Here is a 4,295-nt window from a genome sequence, read left to right on the forward strand (position 1 = left end):
GAAAATACTTCAAGGATCCATAAAGTTTCTAACTTTATGTAATCCACTCATCCAAACCAATAAGAACATGAAAAATAAGCCCCAAATCCTAGATCAAAAAGGTTTGAACACAAAAGATAACAACTTGAGGACTTACAAAGGTCCATAAGGTATGAAACAAGATGATGGGGAGGTTTTCTTGCTAAATCAATGCTCAAGAACACCTTATTCTTCTCCTTCAAGGTCACAAAACTCCCAAAGCCTCAAAAAGGTACTCATTGGAGGCTAGGGTTTCTTTGAGGATGGAAGGGAGGTGATAGAGGTTGAGGGTGTGCAAACCATAACCCTCACTTCCCTTAAATAAGGATTAAGGCCTGGAAAGTTAGGGTTATGCATGCAGGAGGCTATCATGTCATGACTAATATAATGTCATGTCATGGCAATCGAACGAGATGTGCGCTTTCATTAGGCATCGCCACATCGTGAGGCCCTCATGCTCACATCGTGGCCAACAAATATCCACCATGAGATTGAAAACCCATATTAACAAAAGAAGTATATACCTGGGAACTTGGTGTTATAGCTATGGCCACATCGTGGTAACCCATGTGCCACGTCGTGGCATATGGTTTTATCTAAAAGCCCCATATATGATCCTATTAAGTCTTCAGTTGATCCACTTTGAGAAGTGGGTGTTACAGTATGTTTGTTTCCACTTACTATACTAAGTTGCACAGTTTATGGGACAAGATGCAATTCGTTTTGTCTATTCCTCGATGTACATGTATTGGTTACACGTGTGACATAGGAAAAATGATGAATAATTTTAGGGAAAAGGAAAGAATGTATGAGTTCCTTATGGGACATGATGATAATTTTTGTATGATTAGAATATAAATTATTGCAGTGAGTCAAAGCCAAAGTCTCAAAAATTATTATCGTCTTGTTGTTGAAAATTAATGCCAAAGATAATATTTCCACTAACAAATGGACACCCACCGAATCCGATGCGTTCAATACCTTCATGCCTAACCGAAGAGAAACAAGTACGGGCCAATGTCGTGATAAGCCTTTCTCAAAAGAAAACAAACATTGTGATGTCACTGAACATTTCAACTTTTGTGGGAAATACGGACACAACCAAACAAATTGGATATCCCGATTGGTGTCCAAGAAACAAAAAACATGATGAAACCAAGCCCAAAGTAGCTGGCATTGATACTAGTTTATGTCCTATTCTAGGTTTGACTAACAAACAATATAAGTCTTTCTTGAAACATTTTATAGAAAGTGGGAACACAAGCAATGAAAACAAGACTCCGATGTCATGCATGAAAGGTAAAACTAGTTATAATGTTGAGTGGATAATTGATTCAGGCTCTACCGAGCATATTACACACAATAAAAACATCCTTGAAAACAGGATTGAAACTCAAAATGAAACTCTGGTCGTCATTTTTTTCGAAGATGTTATACCTGTTGAGGGAAAGGAAGAATGTATCTTACCAGGGTGGACAAAGATAAGAGGCATTTTGCACATCCCTAAATTCACATGTAATCTTTTATCTATTAGTCGCTTATGCCAAGATATTCAATCAACCATAAAATTTTTCCCGAATTTTATGCTGTGCAGAAACTCTACAAGAGGGACTTGATTGATACTGGTGAATATAAAAAGGGTCTCTATTTAATGGAAATGTTTGAAGCCGAGAAGAAAGCCTTCACGAAGACTGTTGATGCTTGGCATAAACGATTGAGCCATGTTTCTAGTGACAAACTTATCCATATTGAGTTTCTTAGTAATATTTCTTTCAGCAAGTGTTTAGTTAATAATAATAAAATGATAAAAACCCAATTCGGTAATTCTATAAGAATCAGGTGCGACAATGGTGGTGAGTTCACGTTGAATGAAATGTTAAAAATTTACAATAAGGAAGAGATTTTACTTGAGGCGACGTGTCCTAACACCTTACAACAAAATGGGGTTGTTGATATGGAGCAAATATCTATGGGATAGGAGAGCGGATTCATGTCGGTAATCATGTGGTTTGTTATCGTGACCATTTATAGCATTCCATTGTGATTCCATTATGTGTTTGCTTTATGATTTAGGTGTAAAAACCTTTTACTTTGTGTTTATGATTGAACCAATCTTTGAATTTATGGTTTAATTGCTATTTGGATTGTTTATTCTTATTTAATTTATTTTGTCAAGTTTGATTGAAGATCCATATGTCTTAAAGATTGTTGTTTTGTTTCCTATTGCTGAATTAATAAAGTTTAGATGACTTTCTGGCTGAGTTAATTTGAATCATAGTTGTCCAGTAACCATCGGTGATTATGAATAGAGTTTTGACCAAAACCTAGGGTTAGGAGATAAAGTAATGAACTTTAATGTGTGTGCATGAGCAGAATGACCATTCTCTGCATGATTTAACTTTTATTAACATTAGGGTTAAATAAGATCAAATCTTGCTTAATATGAACTGAATATTGATTTGCATGATTGTTTGTTCTCCTGATCAATGAATTAATAGCTGTGTTGAAATCAAAGGATTAATTGTTGTGACTATGACACTAGCCATATTAGGAATCGGTGAATAATGAATAAATATCCATGGTATTAGTAGTTAACCATTAATTTGAGATGAAATTTAGCTAAACCAAAGTACCTAAAGAAATTTGTCTTCCAGTTAGTTTATTGATATTTGTCTTCCAGTTAGTTTATTGTTTTGTTTCCTATTGCTGAATTAATAAAGTTTAGATGACTTTCTGGCTGAGTTAATTTGAATCATAGTTGTCCAGTAACCATCGGTGATTATGAATAGAGTTTTGACCAAAACCTAGGGTTAGGAGATAAAGTAATGAACTTTAATGTCTGTGCATGAGCAGAATGACCATTCTCTGCATGATTTAACTTTTATTAACATTAGGGTTAAATAAGATCAAATCTTGCTTAATATGAACTGAATATTGATTTGCATGATTGTTTGTTCTCCTGATCAATGAATTAATAGCTGTGTTGAAATCAAAGGATTAATTGTTGTGACTATGACACTAGCCATATTAGGAATCGGTGAGTAATGAATAAATATCCATGGTATTAGTAGTTAACCATTAATTTGAGATGAAATTTAGCTAAACCAAAGTACCTAAAGAAATTTGTCTTCCAGTTAGTTTATTGATATTTGATGTTAAGTGGTATTCAAAGTATTTAATAAAACATGTCTTTATTTCTTTCGTGTGTTTAGTTTAACCTATAATCAAAAACTCCAAATTAATTCACCACCGTTCCCCTAGTGTTCGACACCTGTTCTTACCACAACTATACTATTACACGATTAGGTCCACTCTAATGTGTGTGTTAGTCTGGTTGCGATAAATTTAGTTTTCTAAATTTAAAACTTGAGCAATAATATATATATTCGAGTAAGTGTCTATGTTTTCGTTCCACAACTGATGTGTGATTATATATATATATATATATATATATATATATATATATATATATATAATCACACATCAGTTGTGGAACGAAAACATAGACACTTACTCGAAACTGCCCGAACAATTAGATTTGAAGCCAACTTACCCAAAAGATTTTGGGCGAGTGTTGTGACATCCCTACTTTTTCCAGAACCGAAAAAATACTTAACGCTTTTAAGAGTCACAATGTATTGGTTTGTGGAAAATCCCAATATATTAAAACATTTTTGAGTACAAATGATTGTCTCAAACTAAGGATGTCATAATCAATATAGTACATAAGTTACAACGTAAAGACCTAAAGGTCCTGAATACTTTTGCAGGTCTTCTCTTCAATCCCTCAACATCCTACTCAAGTCTTAATTAGTCTTAGTTCCTCTACCTGTGATGCATATAAATTAAGTGGGTTAGATTGGGAAACCTGGTGAGATACATAGTGTTTTCAATCCCTCAATATTATTATGATAATAAACTACAAATAATAAACTTGCAAAACCAACCTTTATCCAACAACACGTCATAAATATCTATAATACATTTTTCCATGAATTACCCATCCCATTGATCCTCACATACTAATACAGTGGTCTTAAAAGATCTATCTTAATGGATCACTTCAAACAACAAATGACTATACTGCTCCAGGGAGCCCTTGGCAGCAGGTGTTGGTTAATAAAGACAACCATGAAGGGGATTTCATGCATTGAATGAATATACAATCCAACCTACTCGTATTTGTATAATTCATTAATACTTATAGACTATAAGTCTGCTAGCGTATTCCATAAGACTGAGTTTAGTCGGTGGTCGTCATCCTACTCTGACAGATA

The sequence above is a fragment of the Lactuca serriola genome, chromosome 4, assembly GCF_051521515.1.
Source record: "Lactuca serriola cultivar US96UC23 chromosome 4, Lser_US96UC23_V15, whole genome shotgun sequence".
NCBI classification, from domain to species: domain Eukaryota; kingdom Viridiplantae; phylum Streptophyta; class Magnoliopsida; order Asterales; family Asteraceae; genus Lactuca; species Lactuca serriola.